Genomic DNA, 22,012 nt, shown 5'->3' on the forward strand with positions numbered 1-22,012 from the left:
CTTTTTTCTACGACGTTTCGGGGTCGTTGCAGAGGTAATTCTTAAGATATGTGTTTTGATTAAGTGTAATGTAGGTGTATGAATGCGAACGCCGCTCCCCAGAATCTATAAATACGATAACAAACAATTGTGAAACTCTCAAATATTATATAAATATGTATGTCTGTTTTGAACTGTTTCGAGACCCCCTTTTAAATCTTCTGACGAATCGATTGCGTCATATGCCCCAAAGCAAATCGTCGCCGTACTCATTCATTGTTTGCAATTTACATAATAACAACTTTATGACGAATAGTAATTGTGGCTTGTATTAAGAACTCTTAAATTAAATTTTGACTAGACAGTAATGGTCTACATAATATTTTATATTGGTAAGGATACGTCTTGTAAAAAATAATGATGTTATAGCGCAATGCATCAACCTTCATCGATCGCCACCTAAATCAGTTGGCAGAAGTGAAAGACGAAAAGTTGTGCTCTGTTACCATGCGATCAATATACCCAACCTAACGTGACACGAGTACCTGCATGCCAACCTAGTGGCCGTCTTACGGGGAGGGGCAATGGCCTCCGCGGCCGCGCATCTCCGCCTCCCGAACCTGTCATTACATTAATAATTAATTATTATGCCATTAGCAGTTGCATACAGAGGGATGCGTGACCGGTCTGTGTGACAACCTCACTGCAGATATCGGTCGATAATATTCCAGGCGAGTGAGAGTTGGTCTATCTTATATTATCATGTCTACACTCGACTATTAACCCTCGAATACTAACATGATTAGCATATTAATAGATCGACCCAATGAGTAGGGGGTGGTGGTGATGGCTATTTGCACAAGATGATTTTTATTAAACTCAAAGCATTTAATTAGACAATCCATAGTAAACTACTATAATATATGGAGGTACAACGTATGAAAAATATACTCAAAAGAACAATAAATAAATAAATGTATCTACTATCCCCGTTATATCAGTCACTACCAAGTACCAAGACCGCTTATTACGACGGTCAGTCAGTGAAACTCGATGCAATGATTGGTCGGTGGCCTAACCTCCAGACGTTTTCGACGCATAGCGATCGCCTTTTTCCCCTGTGGGTACCTTATCTCACTTTATTTTATTACTTCCGCATCGGTACTCTCGTTTTACCCCGTCCATCTATCTCTCTTCATACCCAGACATTACAAAGTATACACGGACTGAGTGTAGTTATGCTCACCTATAATATCTATTATATATATGATGGGTATGAACATATGAGCATCCACGGAGTGCAGGTTATAATAACATATTTTTTACGAGGAATACCTAGTTATAGTCATTTATAGTGTAGTTGTATCAACCAGGATTTGAAGCCGCACCCAAGGGTCGGACATGTGCATTCTCAATAAACTGCAGTGGGGCATACCGGCACAGTATTGTGATATTAATGAATAATGATATTGGAGTGAGCACCAATATTATGTACCTTACCTAATAACTAATGCAGTGAAACATTACCGTATGGAATATGCCCAATTGTCAGCTGTATGAAAAACAATTACTTGTAATTTCATCAAACCAACCTAGGCTTGTATATAGACATTCATTAATTATTTAGGTAGACCTTATGACTGTGTAAATAAACTATTTTTTGATTAAAACATGTATTTAGGTACCTACTCATACCTTACTTATTCGGAATTGGAATCATCAAGAGAATACAAATTTCAGAATCACACGATTATTATGCTTCATTCCCGGAATTACGGAAACCTGAAATTCAGGGATTGGACAAACAAAAATTATATTTTTTGAAGTGTCTAGTTCTAGTAGGTTATGAATTATTTAGAATTATGAATTTATTTCATCAACAAAATAATACACGAAAATTCACATTATTTTATTATTAGGTAATAAATTGAGTTTTATAAAATACCCATGCATATTGTCTGATTCCAAATAGGTACTGTGGTATGAGTGAAGTTTTTATAAGATATTTTCAATAAATGTTCTTTTTGTTTATAAACTAACAGTTTTCTTTAAATAACATGTATTTTTGTCGAAAATTATATATAAGTAATAACTAATCAAAGGATTCCAATATACTTATTCCATCCATCCGGCATCCCGGAACATCAGGATCAGAAAATCAAGAGAAATTGAAAATTCAAGTAGCCGCGACGGGCGAACTGTATATACCTACCTAATATATTTTATAAAACCTTGGTATTACTTAATTTATAAAAAAATGAGTTAGGTAATGTTGCCATGGTGTCGAGAATTAATGCGGTTTCCTGGGGAAAAAACATGGAGCTAGTGTGCGTGTCGAAAACTGCATAAAACATAGATATTTCAGCGAAATATCTGAATAAAATTAAGAATCGAGAATAGAGGGTCGGGCAAAATAGCAAAAATCATACAGCGGTAGTCAAAGTTAGAGATGGAATTGAAACTGGAACCAAATCCTGGAACCATCATAACCCCTAACTTATTTTGGATTTAGAAACTTTGATACTACATCCTCCGAACGTCGAACCGAAACCAGAACCCTTGATAATGTGACGTGTTTCTGGAACCGTGTATGAAAATGAGTGATGTCGAGAGGGATGAAGGTGCTCTGTGATTCTCCTGACATTTCACGTGTGAAAGTGCGGCAATTTCGATAGCCAGTCTATGTCATACGGATGAAATACATCAAACCAACCATAAGATTCCTCAAGAGGATCTAAACCGAAGTAGCCCAATTATAAGTCCTCTGACGAATTGATTGCAACATCTGCGTCACAGAACAATATATTATAGATACTTTAAATATTGTTGCTCTCGTACCTATGCCCAAATAAAACAAAGAATACCAATCAACCGGTTCATCGCAACATATATTGCATATCCAGAGTAAAAAGACAAAAAAGCTCACGTAACATTTTGTGGTGCAGAACCGGTTTTATTGCTAGGTGTTAAACTACTGTGTTACGCCTGCGAAGAGTTTAAGATCATGATTTATAACTCTTTGTAAAATACATCATCAAAAGGCTACAAAAGGAATGCCTATCGCAAATTAGCATTTAATAATTTAGTTATAGCTCGTGCTAAAATCGTAAAACTCAGTAGACGCCCAGGTCTTAATGAAAATAATTTGATTAGAAAAAAATTAAATGCAGACTGCTATATTTCCTAAGAGGTATTTTGGAAAATAAATTCTTCAGCAATCAAATTAAAATATTCAGGCGCGCACATAAAAATGCTATGGAAAGGGGTACATTTCGAAAAATATCCATAATTGACTATTTCTATTATTCACCGAATAATTCACATTATTTAACATTCTTTATTACATAATAATTTATTATTGATTTTTCAAAATCCACCGAATTCCGCATTTACGCCGCCTACTAGGTACTACGTACAACTCCTCGTCGCTCTAACCGCCGGACCCCCGCACTTTTCCGGGTGCATTCTCCATACAAAGACACTCCGAATAGGGATGAACACCTGTGAACATCTGGCCCGCAGTTATAACTACGGGTGCTCACCTAAGAATGATCGTGACCTGTGTCTGACCTGTCTTGTATTTCAGACATGCCGCGTCAGAATGTTACAGCAAACAATAAATGCCTCAAATGGTTTCACCAAATCACGAGTGCTGTAAAGTTGCATATTAGATAGATATTATCAGCGCTCGAAATGGAAAAGTTTACGAACCGGAGCGCTCGACAGTTTTCTGAAGATATTTCCATAGTTATCAAATTTTATGGGTATTTTATAAAAATAAGTGTGTTAGATTTTCTATTTTTGGCCTATCTGGTTCAAATGGTCAAATTATTTTTTCCACGAGACGAAGCGATAATTTTACTGATTTCACGAACAGGAACGGCGCTCCGGTGCGCTGCTGTCCATTTCAAGCCCTGGATATTATTTATTTTGCTGACAACACTTTAAAAACAAAATGTTGTGCTCAGCTTATGCGAATCGTTCAAGAAAAGCTTTACATCGTAACGAAAGCTCGATTACACTGACAAGTATTGATTCTACTCGTATTATATATTTAAGCATGATGCATTCATTTTATCGTTTGAAAACTTGTATGGGAGAACTAATATTTATTACTTAGGTTTATTATGTATATTATATTTGATCCGTGAAACTTATCCATATACCTATATAGAGATATATTAATTGGTGATTCTAATCCGATTCCTGTAGCACGTACATGAGTATTTTTTTTCTCTTAGGTATACCTATCCCTTGTTGTAATCCCTCATGATGACTGAGAATTAAACTGCATGATAAATAGGTAGGTAATGGGAAACTTTCGACATGTCGTCTCTAACTTTCCTCTGCCATCTCTGTGATGGATACCCTCTGGTTTCCAGTAAATTCATTCACTTGGTCACACCACCGCCCTCTGTAGGTATATTCCACAAGGCACATTGCCCAAAACAAATACTCTTTCAGCGCATCCTGAGCCACGGCGGACAGTAATCTCAAAAGAGTCGTAAAACGCAAAACAGACTCAGAGAGAACAGTCTCTTGCTGATGATCAAGGCATTGGATCTGTGTTCCACCATGGAAGCCCTCAGCAGTCGTCTCAACCACTGCATCTCGTAAGCCTTGAGCATTTTATTTTCCTTGGCTGTCAATACAGAAGATTCCAACCTATACCAACATGAAAATAGAAAACACATCACATAGCGGATTTCACCATTGTCGCTCTACGTTTTATTTCTTTCTCGGATCCGCTGTAGTCACCGATACATATTATAATCGAGCACAACTCTATATCATGCACTATTTCGATGTTTTTAACACATTGCTAAATTGCAGCATGCCCTATCTTTAGTTTGTAAATAAAATAATTAAAAATCCAAAATCAAACAATTCAAATTATTCGTTACTAATAAATACATAGGTACGAGTATCTACCGATAAAGATCTTAAATTCACAAAGATTAGAAGAATGGCTACCTTCTTTTATTAATAGAGATTGAGTTTATACAACAAATGAAACTAAACTAAATATCTATAGGACCTCCTGTCTCAAAAAAATTCACACAAAAGGTGCATTTATGTCAAATTTGAACATACTTCTTTTAGAACATATTATTTTGATTTTGTCAATTCACCCAACCAAGATAAATGCAATAAACATGAATGAAACAGATATTGAACATATACTTTCTTTAATAGGTACATACTTCATAAAACATATAAAAAAACAGCACAACCACAATTTGTAGATGCCTACAAAGAATTTGTTTAAATAATATGTAGATTGGTGCCTTCTTCTGCTAATTTGGATGAAACTTCACTTGAAATAAACTGTGATATTTTTCAAATAAAATGTTTTATTTACACACCTACTTATATCCTCACTAGATATTTTATGACCATAAATGTAATAGGTACTTAAATAATAACAAATTAAAGTTTATTTAATAACATTTAAGGAAAGCAAAGCAACTATGTAAAGAGAGTTATTTTGGTTTTTCTCAATGCCTTCTCACAATGCGGGGTTAAGCTAGAAGTAGGTGATATCTTGCTAAATTTAAATAAGAGGCTTATGCAGTCTGTTCGCCAGCAAAAATGAATTATTAAAATCATGAAATATCTTGCATAATAATATAAAGCTCTCAATAGCTTTGAATCGGAAAATATGTTTGTATAAATTTTATCACACATTAAATAAAATTGGTCTTAAGGTGATGTTTTTACCTACCAGATACCAGATGTGATATTTTTTTTATAATTTACGGTACTGTTCGGTTATACCGGAGCCAGCGGAAAACGCATTTTGAAAATAGCCGATAAACTGGATTATTTGTTAGGTTAACCTAACCAAACCTAACCTAACCTAACCTAACCCAACCTAACCGAACCTAAACTAACCCAAACTAACAAATAATCCAGTTTATCGACTATTTTCAAAATGCGTTTTCCGCTGGCTCCGGTATAACCGAACAGTACCTAATTTACAATTTCAACTGTGTTAGTTAATAAAGATGTATTTGAAAACATTAAAAAGAAAAATATTTTTTAATTTTAGTCAAAGATGAACTTACAATAATTGTAAAAAATGTAATAAAATGTGAATTTGTTGAATCGGACCGCACCTTATTATTACATATATTTTACGGTCATATGTATTATTAAAATTTAGTTTATTAAGTTTTCTAAGCATCACATAAGAGAGTTTTGCCTAATTCACAGTTTTAATATTTTTAATATTTTTTTTAAAAACATCGATTTAAAAAAAATATATAAATGTGTATAACTTGAAATCCTTTTTATTTATATCTATATATATAATGGTATGAATTCGAAAATCTCGATAACAAGATGGTTTAAATTTGTAGGCGCAAGGTATAAATTGAATAAAAAAAACTTTAGCAACGTGAAAGTAAGACAGCACATGTAGCATTGTATCTCGAAAAAGAAAGGAAATTCACATTAAAGGCATCTCGCATGGAAACAACGAACCGCATTGCGAATAAAGTGTAATGCAGTAATGCAATCACGAAGTGCACTTAAAAAAACCAAGTCACCGCGTGGACGCGCCATAATACCTACCCGCAGCCTGTTGTGCAACTTGCATCTTGCAACTCACTGTTGCCATGCGACTTTTCAAACTGGATTTTCAGCTTTCGCACACTCATGGTATGTTTAAGTATTTATACCTACCTACTGAATAATGCAGATAACAAGTACTTATACGCTTCAGCGTGACGTCATAATATGATAGCTTGGAAATACAGAATGTGCAGCAGCACTATGGTGCTTTAAGAAAGATGTTTCGGAATTCTGTCGAATCTCTAGAAAAGCAGTTTGATGGGTAGGTAGATACCATACTGTGCTACCAAAGTGCTTATGGAAACTATACATATTATGGGATGGGCTCACAATGCTTGGCGTGCACACAAGTGGAAGGTTTACTGCTACTAAAATTGTTTTGTAAACCAGTGCTTCCGAACAATTGCAAGTTTAGGGACATGGAGGACCGACGCACCAAAAAACATCGAACTAAAAATAGTTATCATTGACGACGACAGCGATGAAACAAAGCGAAACTAATAATTACTGGTTTATTTTTTATGTATGTATCTGTTTGGGTGGTAATACTGGTAATGTTATGGATCCTCTTGATGTTAGTTGTAAAGATTTTGTTAAGCATTGGGTAATATTGTACACTCCATTTGTGAGAAATACGCAAATCTTTAAGATATTGATAAGTACCTACTTATAATATAATATTTCGATGACAGGTTTGGACCGTTTCGAGGCCCTATTTTAAGTCTTATGATGAATCATATGCGTCAAATAAAATTGCTGTTGGTTAAAATACTAAATTATCGCTGGTATTCATTACCGTAGTTCAAGTATTGGGCCCAATCTGAGCCCCTGGCGGCTATCCCTCTCCCCATTTCGCTGCTACTGACACATTCTAAGAGTAGTAATTGTTGGCAATAAATGCATTTTCTTTTAGCTGTTGATTGTTTCTTTTGGCGGGAGTTATGAAATGATCATCGGCCATCGCGATTAAATAAAAACCATGGTCGAGCTAGCTGCTAGGCGACAGTGGAAAGGAGAGACCAACGCGTGTGACGAGTGATGCGTATTATAATATACCTATAAGTTATTATTACTGTCTTGCTCGCAGAACCAAACTGGCACGGAGTGCATTTGGGCCCCCGAATAGTATATTCAAAATTGATCTCACATTGTGTCCGACCAACGCTCACGTATGCGTGTGAAACATTGACTCTTAATGTAAGAGAAATCAAAAAAATACAAATAGCGCAACGTGGCATGGAAAGGTGTATGTTGGGCATAACGCGGAAAGATCGTAAAAGAAACCAATCGACAAGGAAGCAGACAAGAGTACACGATGCGACAGAGGTCGCTATGCAGATGAATTGGAAATGGGCTCGTAAGTGGACAACCGCTGGTCAAATACCGTTATACAGTGGTGCACAAAGGGTACTAAACACCCACAGGAATGCCCTAAAACCCGCTGGATACACGACTCCATAACGTTTGGTGGATGTATGTGGCAGCGAAGAATTTGAGAACGAGAAGAGTGTAATGAGTTATGGGGATGTCTTCACCCAGCTGCTGAAGTTTTAAAAGAATGATTCAAAACCTATAATATATACCTACTCTCTCATTTACTCTCATATACTTATTAGGTACCTACCAGCTACCTATACTCAGACGTCAAAAAATTTGCAAATTTAGCAAAATTCAATTTTTTTTTTACATATGTACCGTGAACATTACAAATTACAAATTTAAGACGTTTACAACATGACATTTAAAAACAAAGAAACAGCGTAAAGAACAAATAAATATATGCAGTATCACAAAAACAGTATGAAAAGTACAGTAAAAGGTACAAAATTATAAAAAAATTAAAATCGGTGTGTGTACTTATGTACGCGCGTTAGAAGTTATACTTATTTGGCGTAACAAAACAAAATAAGCCGTTACCTGAGTCTATTAATATTACAGTGGATTAGGTTGATGAAAACGTACGCGATTCATCTGTGTCTCATATAGCACGTGACAATTGTAATTTAATTATTGTATTGGACCAAAACTCATCTTTGCCATACAGCGGTTATAATCGATTTAGAAGTGCCCATGATGAATTAATAAAAAATCAAATTTTAATATATTTTTTGAATTATTTACTAACGAAACATTCACAAAATTTATTTATTTATTGATATATAATTTTACTCATAAATAATACTTACATAAATATAGCCTCAAATCTTGATACACAATCTTTACAATGAAAAATTGATATATAATTTTACTCATAAATAATACTTACATAAATATAGCCTCAAATCTTGATACACAATCTTTACAATGAAAAATAAATATACACTTCAATATAAATAAAGTTTTATGAATATAAATTAACAGTGTAGATTGTTAGTCTGCAGAAATTTGTTTATAAACATAGGTAGGTATATATTTATTATAACACAATATTGGTTATGTTTACAACGCGCGCTGTTTACTTGGTTGTATTGAAAGACTAACTAAATGACATTATGTGCATGCACATGTACCCTTTAGACCAAAATGAATATAATCATAATAATAAATCGGCGCGCGTAACTTCCGTCATACGCCAAACGTTTTACATCGGTGTGCGCAACTTCGACACACGCCAAAAATACACTCTGATCTGTTTCCCAAACGCGCCAAAAGAAGTAGGTACGTATAATTTCAAAAAAAATATTAACTATAAAAAATATAAATTATATAGCATGGAAGCACACCGAATGAGCTAAGCGGACTCTATTTTAAGAATTTATAAAACAACGTCCACCTATACCTCACGTAGATGGAATATATCAACATCCGAAGCGAATTTGTGAACTAACTGTGCCTACCTGTAGTTATAGTAAATTCGTTGGTATTTCAAAATAGCATCAATACGACAATAGTTATTTACCTATAATATAGTTGGAGATGGAATTATTGGTAAGTGAATATTAGTGGCGTGCGGTGTCTTTTGCTTCTAGGGATGCTCACAAAAGAATACACATTACTTAAATACATAGTATACCAATTATGTGTTACATATTGTCGGGAGGCGATGTAGGGTTGAAGTAGTCCGGTAGTATGATCTGGCGCCAAGTTGGTAACGCTGCCACCACTACGTACCGTACACTCACTTGGCACATTTTTTAAGCCGAAGTAATCGAGAATGTAAACATAGATTCGATCAGCTGGTCACCGAAAACAAATCGAGGCAAACACTCGCAGGTGTCCTGCGAAAGCAACATAAATTCACAACAAACTCAAACGTGATTTCGGACATATTTTATATGCACGCATTTAGATATGCAGACATCCCTATAGTCAGATGGTCGGGCGAAGGGAACCCAACCTGAGATTGAAGAGGCGACAGGTGTTAACCGGGATTCATACCCGACTCGCAAAAAACGAATAAAAAATAAAATCGCTTTTAGCCCATCAGGTCGGCACGCTGGATTACAGTTATTCGACCCCAAAATGTTGAGCGGGAAGAGAGGGTGGATCATGATAGAAGTGATATTATTTAATGGAACGAGCTGACGGGTTACTTTACAAGTAAGTATTAAACAGAGCTATGGAAATTTTCATTTTTAAAGGTTCGATTCCAGTAATAGGGAGGTACTAATTCCCAAGCATTCAGTTAAAATTTATGTTCGGAACCCATTTAAAATGAACCAATACCTACCAATTTACATAAATACTTTAATAGTACCTACATACATATTATTCTTAAATTAAATTATCATAATAGCCGACAAATGTTGATAATAGCGGCTTATTATATGTGGGATTTTGAGCCCCCCCCCCTACAATTAGAAATGCAACCAATGTATTTTTTTAAACGCGTAGCTAATCATATTGAATCAGGTACGTACGCATCTGTTTCATGTACCTATTTCGTTTAGAGCCACCTTAATTTTTCCCTGTCCGGTAAGCCGACAATCAATGTTAAAAAGTACAGTAAAATAATTTGTATTTACATTACATCTTTCTTTCTTTTGACCATGTCCAATCCTAATATGATCATTTATTATGGGTTTCCATAGAGTGTAAGTTTGTGTTATTAGATTTTTTTACGAGAAATGGAAGTTAGCCACTCTAGTCTTGCTCAGCCTATTAGGTATATAATACTCCAGCTACGAACAAAAATTGAAAAACAATATGTGAATTTTACACTCAGAATTTGAATATGGGATCCACGACATTATAAGCCGACGAGAAAGCCGCTCAGCCATCGTGGGCACGTCTACATTACATACACTCAAACGATCAAACAAACCAAGTTGGTCGGTAACGGTGATGCATTTCAGTGGCGGTTTTATGTCCGAGGCGCTGACAGCTCTGGAGGCTCCCTTCCAAAAATATTGCCAGGGCGAAATACCGCCATTATTTATTAAAAATATATCTGGCAATAGTTATGTTGCCAAGATTTTAAATATTTAGAAGAATTTTTGACTGATTCTTTGCGTACACATTCAAAGATTTTGACAGATACCTACCTGTCCATCGGCTTCTTGAAAAGGCGCCAATGTTCATAATATTATGTCCACATAGCCATCTTTCAATTGCATAAAATGATGTCAGTTTTCAATCACATCACGAAATAAATAAAATCAAATAACGTATATTCATATTATACGCGTATTCATATTATCTCACTTGAGACTTGAGAGTAAACCTTGTATTAAGCTGGACGTTTTGTGATAAGATGGGAAAAGTAAGTACATAATATGCGATAGCCTAATTACAAGTTTCAAACAATATACATATGTACTTACAAATAAAATCATGATTAAAATAATTACAAGATAAAAAGAACTTTTTATTTACAACGTTTTTAAATTCTGTTGACCATATAAACTTGACTTGACTAGCTGAAACGATCAAAAAAATTTGTACTTGACATGTCATATTGATTTCCATAGTAACTTACGTATATATTAATAATTTAGTTGCTAGGACCCCAGAACCCTTGCAACCGATAATGGTGTCGAAATATCATTTTGACACTCATATTGACTTCCATGGTAACGCACGTATAATATTAATAATTTAGTTGTTAGGACCCTAGCAACCAATAATAGTGGATTGGATTACGGATTTCTTCCGAAATAACTTTTCATTTAAAACAGAATTAACTGAAAATGAATTCAATTCTACTTAAACATGGCTAAAAGTATTAAGAAAATGCATTGGCATCGTGTTCTGATATATTCTAAAAGGTTCAAATGTCTAGCTAGTCGGGGGGAAGTTAGTTAAAAATCGATTGCAAGATTTGTACCGGACAAATAAGAATACGAGCTAAGAAAAACGTTGTAATAATCAACTCTCAATAAGACTCTTATCAAACATATAATATTATAGAGTAGATGTAAATAAAGATGAGTATTAATTGATACATTTTGAGGATGATTATTAATCACGAAATAAAAGAATATCGAAGACAGTAAAGTAACCTGGACGGTACAGTTTGAACGTTGCTCGGACGTCTACCTGTGGACAGAATCTTTCTTCCCTTATATTAGCGAGACCTCGATCAAAATCGCATCTCGCGGAGTTAGGGGAATGAAATGCCAAAATCGCGGTCAGGGCTGTCTGTTTATTTAGCCTCTTCCCTCCGATTCTGAAAAGAAAAATTTCGACTATCTGCCCGAAAATTTCCGATCGCTCGCTCAGAAAAGTTAAATAACTCATGTCTTGGTCCGCAAATTCCTAACTAGGCTATATATCTGATAATCATCAAGTCAGGCGCGCGCACACGGGTCCGGGACGGAAAAAAAAATCAAAATATTCTTCCTCGCCAGTACCTACCTCATGACTAAGGATAGTGACCCGGATGATTTGGCTGTCATTCTACGACACGCAGAGCCTGTGTCAGTGGAAGACCCCGTATTAGTGAAAGCATCTGGGGCATTCAATATCTAAGCGAGAAGATAGCGCGGACGACACAAACGGATACTAACGACCCAAATAATTATGACCATTAGACTACGTGCAATCGATAACCACTTGTAGATGCGACAGGTCCGCATTTAGACTCAAATTGCTGAGTGTCTGGGTATGGGGAATGTAGCCGTAAAGATGCGGAGGGGAGTCTGCGATTGATGCTTGATTAATCGACGAGAAGTTGTAAGTTGTAGGCGGGGTGAGTTACCCTGCTAGATTTCATTAAACCCATTTCATTAAATGTATATTATGTGATTTGAAATGGATCCGCCCCATACTATTTTTAGGTGCGCCTGCTTCAAGTACCTACCTATAAATTAATTACAACTTCGTATCATTATTATATTATTTGATAATATAATTGTATTAGAACCAACGCCGACTGCGACCCGTTAGTTAATAATCTCCCCAAGCGTATGCTTTGTAAGCACTTTTTTTTCTAAAAAAAGAGAAAAAGTTAAAAAAGAATCACGAAACTTTAAAACAGCAAGGGGACCGATTCCAGTCTGTTTAGACATTATTATAGCATAATTCACTAATATTGAGAGACATTGAATTTATTTGATACAATATGGCAAAGAATAATTATAATATGGAATTAGTGCATCCATCCTAGGGGGTATTTAGTTACGCGGAGGCCCGACGAACTGACTGGATTTGATGCTCCCACGATAAAAATAAAACAAAAACCATAAATCATAATATAATATAGTAACTGAAAATAATAATTATCATTAGTATTTTATTTATTTATATACAGTGTAGGTACACGTAGTACATAAAAAGTAGCCAAATTTACGGGACTTCTATATGAATTTTGTTTCATCTTCAGTATTTTACTGAACATAAAAAATATATAGGTATTTTACGATTTTTACGAAAAATATATTAGTATTTCACAGACAGGTACTTACTAAAATAACTAATATATATATTTTACAAAAAAGTGATCCGGAACAGGGAATTAAACTTGAGCATAAAAAAATTACAGCTTTGTTAGTTTGACTTCTTGTCCGGTAAGCCACCCGGAGTTTGCCTACCGTGCATAAAATAAAATAGCCAATACGCAAATCCATTACCCGTTTCATTTTACATCAAAATCCATACAAAAAACTTTGATTTAGTTTTAGAATTTACAGCTAGTTTGCATATGTTAGTAGAATATTTGATAGACTTGGATACAATTTATTTACTTATGTGTATTTGAATCATAAATCTCTGTTTCTTGACGAATAAATAAATATCCGTCAGTATTTTTATACATTTGAAATGTCTTTAGGTAATTTAAATTTTTATAGCCCCCAAGCCTTTAAATAATCGCCTACTGACCTAGTAAGGAGTCTTTGCCACCGTTGGGTAGGTATAAAATAATATAAATAATAGGGTCTAATTATTGATCTAAACTCTAAAATATCTATGAAAAATAATGAGCATACCCGTTAGTGTAGTAAATTTTTTCAAACCCCAAAACTGTGTAACATAAATACACTAGAACAATCATATTGTAAAATAAACTCTTTGAGGAAGTTAGACTTTTAAAATTTTTAAATATGCTTAATAGTTAAGTATGTAGGTACCTACTTAACTTATATTATCAATTTTAACAATAAAAAAAATGCAAACAAAAACCCTGGACATAATATGTAAGGATTGTATTCAAATGTATTCAGAAGTCCCTAACGAAACGACAGTACTGATACAATAATATTAATTTACAGCCATTACAAGCAATCACATTAAATATTATGTAAACGTACCTATTAAAAATAAAATTATTATTTATCGATCACATCTCGCAAAGAGGTCTAGCCGCGAGAAAGATTTTGCAAAGATACACGGGGAACGTTGCGATGCATTTTCTATGCAATTCGAGTTATTTCATGATTTTTTTGTGCCGATCAATTGTTCAGTAACCATTTTTTACGCTCTTCCTTTATCTATTTGTATTCTGTGTAGGAACTATTAAGGTTTTTTTTATTTTTTAGCTTGAGAAATTATTTACGCCGACATAACGGTTCTGAAGACATTTTTACAAATTTTACCCCAATTAATGATTCAACTACACACACCTAAAGATGACCAACACATTAAAAGTCAGTCAGTTAGATAATATCTACAGTAGGTGGTAGATACAAACAGAATATTATACCTACTACGGTGGCTAAGGGTGAAGGTAGGCTGTGGAAATTAGACATAAATAGTGCACACTGAACTTTGTCAGTCATACTTATTTGTTTGGATTGAACTTAGAATACAAATTGGAGATGGTGTTGGTTGGTTTTTTTTTAAATTCAATTAAGCCCTGCCTAAATCATCATTTTTGATATTTATAGAGAGAATAATATTTGTATCTAGGTGCAGGACTACCTTACAATAAGTGATACCAATTGGGAAGGCAATTGACGTGTTCAACCAAATCGCTTCGCATATCTATATATTCCACATATTATTATCTATCTACATAACGGTAAATAAAATTGATATACATATGTGTTGTTTGAAAATTTCGCGCTTCGGCCTAAAAAAACGTCCCGTGTCGCTGACCTGGTCAACTCCGGCCCACAACACTACTGGATGATATTGTTAGTCATTGCTTAATGTATATAGTTAATTTAGGTACACAACAAATCGATATTACCAAGAAACACAAAAATAAAGGGAAGTGCATTACCTTCTGGAAGAACTAGTAATATGGTTTAATCTCCAATCATTACGTCTGAATCATCGGTAATATACATTAACGTTGGTCACGTAAACGAAACGCGCATTCAATGTTGGGAATATTTGAAAACATTCAGGCGAGTTTTGTATTTTTTTGCATTTTACGCCTGACTTGTCATTAATTCGTACACCATAGGTGGCTTCGAAGTCATGGTCTATCGATACTGGCCAGCACATCTCTCTCTCTCATCTTATTAATCTGTTCTGTGGGTTGAGGTTAGAAACATTTTGCGGACAAATTTGTACAAGTGTGCACGTGCACGCACGGACACCAGATTCTTCGAAGTACCATTGCTCGGTGTTAGACTCCTTCTTTGGATTAATTCAATCCTGAACTCATCAGGTATCAGTGAAAAACATTAAAGAAGGTAGGTACACATAATTTTCTACTTGCTTATTGTTAAGATATTTATAGTATTAATGTGATTAGGTATCTAATATATAGGTACGAATATCAAAATAGTCAGCACGAACCAAATAATTATCGACTAACAAAACAACGTGATTTCAATATATTATGTTATAAGTATGTTTTTTTATTATAAAATTAAATAATATTAAAAATCTAAATGCTAAAACAATTAAATACAAAATCATCGATCATGCAATGTGTAAGAAATAACTGACTGTTTTAAAGGGGAAAAAAATGTTAACAAATCATAGCGGGACGTCCTAAATAACCACCAACTACGACATTATCGTAGGGGTATTAAATAACATACATTTTTTATTACAATACTTTTTTCAAAACACAATACAGCTTGCATTTACGCACCGTGAGAGCATTTCCAAATCAAATAATATCTCAAAAAATTAATATCCGAATATGGGTGTATGACATGATAAAAAAACATCGTGTCTCACGCACGAATTTGACCTAGTTTTATGAGAAATTTGATACAATAACTGCCTTCCCTATTTAAACTATAAAAAGTACCGTTGGGGTGGATATATCTCTGTGGGTGAGCAGGTCCGGATTTACCATAGAAAGAGGATATAGTCCAGAACCCTGGAACCTGTAAAAATTTCGAGTCGGAGTACCGCTCCAAATCTAGGAAGGCAACTTTATTAATATGCAATATTATTGAAATCAATTGCAGCAAAATACGTAGGTATATTCCACCTGGAGAATAATATTTACAATACACAAATATATCAGACGTTGATCTTTATAACACGCAATCGCAGAGATACGCAAAAGAAACACATACAAATTGAAAGTGAATCAAATTCCTATCTTATTGAGGAAGGTTCGGCAGTTATTTTTGCAACGTGAGCATTCTAATTAACTACTATTATAATAGTTTAGCGGCATGCACCAATGGAACTATTAGACCAGTGGTTCCCAACCCCTTGCCCGCGGGCGCTGGTGCGCTCTCGATAACTTTTGCGTGGGTCCTCGGACTCAATTGTGCATTATTTTATCATTACTTAATATAACAAAGACCACAATAAATTCTAAATACAGATTGCGACTCACTGATGCAAATCATTTTTTTTTTTAGTAAGACTAACAAAATCCACATACAAATCTGACTATGAAAATTGTATTGAGGAGATCCAATGCATTTTTATATACTACGTTCGTAGCTAGGTATCTCTTCTCGGTCGTACACTCATGGCTGAGGATCGTGACCACATTTGAATTTCGCCATCCTTTGAGCGACCAAGACTTTCCATCCTTCTCAATCTTCCGCTTCTCTCAGGGCAGAATGGATGGTGCCCAGTAGGGTAGGTATACCTATAGTTTTATTATTAACGTATTTTCAATTATCTATTTCATTACATTTAACAATGTTTTTACATATTATTTAAATCTTAGTTAATAATACAAAGCTTAAGAATTGTTAAAAAATTAGAAATAAAAGTTATAAGATTAGTTTCATTGGAAAAAAATGTGCCCGCCATTCCATTTTTCCACACAGCTATAAATGTGCTCCAGATGAAAACAAGGTTAGGAAGTAGACCAATAAAAATTTACACGATGCAATTAAAATTATTAAACCGAAGTACCTTGGAATTTTGGACCCCCAAAACGTATTATCCCAGGGCCCTTTCAAGAATAAATCTGGCACTGTGGTTAAGTAGTATCCTTTTTGATAATATGAAAAATAGTGTCGCAGAGAATGTCTTGAAATTGACATCAAAATTGATTTATTGCAATATTAATTGTAAATGATTCATGTTGTTGGAGTCAATGTCAAAATTAATTGAAAAATTCAGGAGTTGGCCAAGATCCAAAATTTTATTAAATGAAAAAGTACCTAAATGAAGATGCTTAATGGAATTACTATCCCTTAACTCTTATCGTACCTATTTCATTGATTTTTTTCCAGGATTCCAGTAGGGCTGGGCTATTCGAAAGTAGCTAAATAGTTAACACGTTTCCGTTATTTTTATTACTCCAAAATAACGCGGATATCACTCAGAACAATGTCATTAACATAAACACGACGGTATCTACAATAATTGTTAACAAACGCCATTGCGCCTTACTTAATTTTGATTCTAATGAATTTGGAATCAATAATTAAGACGTATTAACTGTGCTACTCAACGACTTTTGACAGCTAGCCGTTAACGTGGTCAAGAGGTGCCGTGTTAAAAATTATCACGCCTGATAGTTAAAGTCCCAGGATAATTAAAGCCGCGTTGACACGGTCCAAGTACGATCCAAGTAGACTTGGATAGGAATAATTAGTATGAAGATGTCTCATCCAAGTGACAGCTTCATACTATTTATTCCTATCCAAGTGACAGCTCCATACTGTTTATTCCTATCCAAGTGACAGCTCCATACTGTTTATTCCTATCCAAGTTAACTTGGATGAGTAGGACGCGGTCCAAGTAGCTTGGATAGGAATAATTAGTATGAAGATGTCACATACGAGTGCACTTGGATATGAATAAATAGTGTGAAGCTGTCACTTGGATGAGACATCTTCATTCTAATTATTCCTATCCAAGTAGACTTGGATCGTACTTGGACCGTGTCAACGCGGCTTAACTGCCTGAATACGACATATTATCATAATATGTAGGTATCACTATTTTGTTGATTTTGGAGTTAAGTGTCATGTTAGAATACCAGGTAGACTGGCCAAATTGAGAATATCATTGTTTTCTAGTAGGTACATACGACAGGCTATGCGCGTCTTTAGATACGCGAAAACGGGAATGGGACAACTGGACGTCGCACTGTCGTAGATACGTAAACAGAACGTAGACGATGAATTTTAATCAGTTTCTACTACTTTTAGTTTTAATTCATTTTACTCTTAACATAATGTTTTTATATAGAAATAAAAAACTCTTTTTTCGTTGGAACTTAAACATATGCAGGATTAAATCATTATTTACGTGTGTATATTTAAATTCTCACGAAAGATTAAATCATAATAATAATTAATAAATATAAATAATAATATTAAATATTTTTTTAAAGTACCTACGTATAAGTACCTTACGTCTATTTATTTTTGAATTGCGTAGCGTCTAGTTGTCCGGCGCCAAATCGTCCTAGACCCGCGAAAACGACCCGCAGAGAAAACTGCTAGACAGCCGAATTATCCAGCATCCTCAACAACGAGGTTTCGACGAAGAAGTAATAAAAAGCGGACAGTCGTTTCAGACTCTCTGGCCTTGGTTGATTGAAGTGTAGGTAGGTACCTGCCCCAGGTTAAGATAGAGTTATTGAGACACCCTATTATTTTATAAGTAGGTCAGATTTTTTTAAAACACCTTTACCAAAACTCGTCCATTCTTAGAATTTACGGAATTCCTTTCCACAGAAATAAATTCAAAGTTTCAACAAGTTCACAGAATCGCCCATATATTTCCAGGAATAGTTCAACATTCTTTTAAAGTTTTTTTTGTATACATTCCATATTATTTTATTCCTTTACCGTCACCATACGGTTTTCCTTTTTTTGTGTTATCTAATCTAAATAATGCGCGAAAATTTGTATATATTATTTTAAACCGAAAAGGTTAATAGTCACACTTTTGAAGGCCGATCGATGCGTTGGTCATTTTAAGATAGGGTATATTCGGGCAAAGACGACTAATAAAATTTTGTTTACCGGTGCGGTGCTATCAAAAGTATCAAATGCTGAACATCACTTATTTTTTTCAAACCATATATTTTTATATTTTAGTGAATGTAATTAGTACATACCCTGTTGTTTGTTTTAAACGCAAAGGCGTAAATAATTACCATATTGTGCCGCTGGTACTCTGTGAAGTTCGAAAGTGAAAGCTTTGGGGTATCTTTGCGAGCTTTGCATTGATAATCTATAGATTTTATAGGAAATACGTATATGTCATAATGATGATTTTTTCTCATCATAGAAGTTAACATTTAATGATCACATAAAATATATTAGGAATACCATAACAGTATTGTTGTGAACGTCATCATAGCATATTTGGTACATCAGATGTACCTGTGCTGGGCCTGTCATATCTATGCATTTCACTTTTCAATGCACGCATCTACCTAGATACTGTCACGAACACGATTAGTGTGCTCCTGAGAGGACACTCCCATAAGGAGTGGTACCATCCAATCGCTCGATCTGATCAAAATAGTCAATGTACCACCGGTTATAAAGTAATAGGCTTACGACCCCCGACAAAGACAAGCCATGTATGATGTATGAGGAAGTCCTACAGTTGCCCCAGCAGGTCCCACTGCTCCCCAGGGTGAACTGTAGATGAGATAAGTCGGTCACAAGGACCATGAGGAGTGATGGTAAGAATGTAGATAACGACGGAGTAATAATAAAGTAGTAATTAAAATCAAATTAATAAGATAACTACGCTCGTAGTACAAAGATTATGTGTCCTAATTAAGATGGTAGTAATAGGTATTTCATGTTAGTAATAGATATTTTGCCATGTAAATAAATAGTTGATAGGTATATAAATGTTAAAATAGCATAATACTGTATTGGACTTCGAGTAAATGTAATAACGTAATTAAAATGAAAATGAAGCTTGTATTGTATAATTGCGATGATTAGGTATTGTCAGCGTGTGTAATTGTAAACCGACATTAGTATATAAATCTGTAGCCATAATTAGAGTATAATGTTAACATAATTAGACCCGCGAAATTAAGCTAGATAATAATTAATCAATATTTTAATTAAGTTAATTAGACGAGAATCGATCTAGACCTGGGCTCAATACATAGCATCTACATAGCATCTAAAACATTCACGAGGTACTGAATACCTCTGACTTCTAATTTTCATCACTTCCATATTAATATCATACGCGTAATCCACGCATCTCGCGCGCGACTGCCCCGCGGTTTTTGACTTGACTTTGGATCATCCTTCAATGGTTATGGGGCTCACATACGTTTAGCATTATCCCCTTCGTCTCTATTTTTGGTCTCTGGTGAAGGTTTCTCTGAATTTACGTGTGCGATTTTACTCCGGGTCTTGAGGAGACCCGTTTATTTTAGGGTCTTGAAGAGACCTGTTCGGGTCTTGAGGAGACTCGGGTGAGGTTTGTGGATCGCGGTTTTTATCGCGGGTCGTATGTAACATATGACCGGCTCTTGGAGCTGCGTTCGCCAGTCGGTAACCGGACAGTTGTCTCCCTCGCACAACTGGATCAATTCCCTATCCCGACCGCGACCGCGGCCGACCGGCTCATGTGTGGAGCCCCGTCCCTGTTACGCAATCTGTGACAGCCGCGAGACCTCCATACAAACACATTATTAATGATAGCTAGAGCTGCGCGTGTCCGATCAACGTAAAATTTAAAATGACGTACGCGTCTACGGACCGCGAAGATTTCAGTTATTCCATAGTACGCGTAACCATAAAGGTTCGCGAGATATAGGGCTCAGAAACAGGTCAGTTTTCATTAATTTTACCGCCTTAATTATAAGTTAATTAGATATAACATTTATATGTATGCATAGAGAATAAGGCCTAGTATTTTAATAATTTTAATTTTTATCATAAATGTACGCGTAGCGCGTGGGCGGCCCACTTATGGGTCCGAACTTGTGGCTCCCGCCGCTCAGCCAGGGAGAGACTTACGTCGCAGGGTGTATACTCATATGCTAGCTTGAACGGAGACGAGCAGATTGACGTATCACACTCTTCGATGCGTTGAGTTTTCGCTTGGTTAATTAAAATCTAAAAATACAATACAAGCTAAAAAACGCACTCATTGTATGAAGAGCTAAGTGAAATCTCGCGCTCGGCGGGATACCGCGACGACGGATTTATACCGGCAGCCCGCGCCCACCGAATACAGTTGATTTCAGCTCTCTCGCGACTTGCGGTTTCGCGGGGCAATCGATTAAGTCCAAATCTCATAGTGAAAATGATATGCGGATTTTTGACCCGTAGAACGCTCGTCCTAGGGGATGAAATCTCCCGATTCAAATAAAAACCCAGGATTTTTGAATCCTGTATCCAGTTTTTCACTGCCTCCTGGGCCGGGTCCACGCTGGACGTCGGTCTGACATTTTCATACAAATTTATATATTTGTGCAAGTCGCACAGGAGTTTGGGACCACCCAACTCCCCCTTTCCTCCTGCGGGTAAAATACCTAAAGTTGGACTCTGTCGTTTCGGCGCGAGAAATCATTTATAAATACCTAACCCCGACTTAGAAAAATTTCGCGAATAATTTTCGAACATAAATACCTATCTGGTACTTTAGTATTTTCAAACGAGAAGTATAGTTTCGTACAGTGGTTCCTCAACGGAGGCCCTAAATCTTTTCGACTTTTAACTGCTTCTCATCGGGTCGCACGAACCTGACTGACAATCCAAGT

The 22,012-nt window shown here is 35.4% G+C and overlaps 1 long non-coding RNA gene across 3 annotated transcripts in view; it reads right to left on the reverse strand.

The window, feature by feature from the left end:
• Nucleotides 1–22,012, reverse strand: part of LOC147065305 (uncharacterized) — a 156,179-nt gene that overhangs the window by 22,648 nt on the left and 111,519 nt on the right. Inside the window, exon 5 of one of the 3 annotated variants that reach the window (XR_015071741.1) lies at nucleotides 19,082–19,712. The exons of the other annotated variants lie outside the window; for them this stretch is intronic. This is a non-coding gene — a long non-coding RNA (uncharacterized LOC147065305). Of the gene's footprint in view, nucleotides 1–19,081; nucleotides 19,713–22,012 lie in introns of those variants that run through there. 3 annotated transcript variants of the gene reach the window in all.

The sequence above is a fragment of the Rhyacophila brunnea genome, unplaced genomic scaffold (assembly GCF_057557595.1).
Source record: "Rhyacophila brunnea isolate RB1 unplaced genomic scaffold, BYU_Rbru_1.0 scaffold_6, whole genome shotgun sequence".
Classification (NCBI taxonomy): Eukaryota; Metazoa; Arthropoda; class Insecta; order Trichoptera; family Rhyacophilidae; genus Rhyacophila; species Rhyacophila brunnea.